The sequence below is a fragment of the Notothenia coriiceps genome, unplaced genomic scaffold (genome assembly GCF_000735185.1).
Source record: "Notothenia coriiceps isolate Sejong01 unplaced genomic scaffold, NC01 NC01_scaffold00037244, whole genome shotgun sequence".
NCBI classification, from domain to species: Eukaryota; Metazoa; Chordata; class Actinopteri; order Perciformes; family Nototheniidae; genus Notothenia; species Notothenia coriiceps.
The window spans coordinates 26,758,696-26,759,001 of NW_011369945.1; positions in this window are offsets into that span (position 1 = coordinate 26,758,696).

Sequence of the window (306 nt, forward strand, 5' to 3'; positions counted from 1 at the left end):
TCCCTTAAAACGTCCCCTATTATACTGTTTTTCATCAATATATTATAGGTCTCAGATATATACAAAACATGTCTCTGAAGTGCTTGGCTTCAAACACCAAACAGATCATTGCTGCATTACCCATAATCCCCTCTGTTTCAGCCCTGTTTCCAAAGTGCTGATTCTCTGTCTGTTACTTTAGATGAAAATAAGGAGCCCCTCCCCACGCCCCTCTGAGAGACATTTGGTTACAAAGAACTCAATGGTGCTCTAGGAGGAGATTCAGGTGATAAGGGGGTGGGGGGGGGGTTACCTTGGTTGCTGATT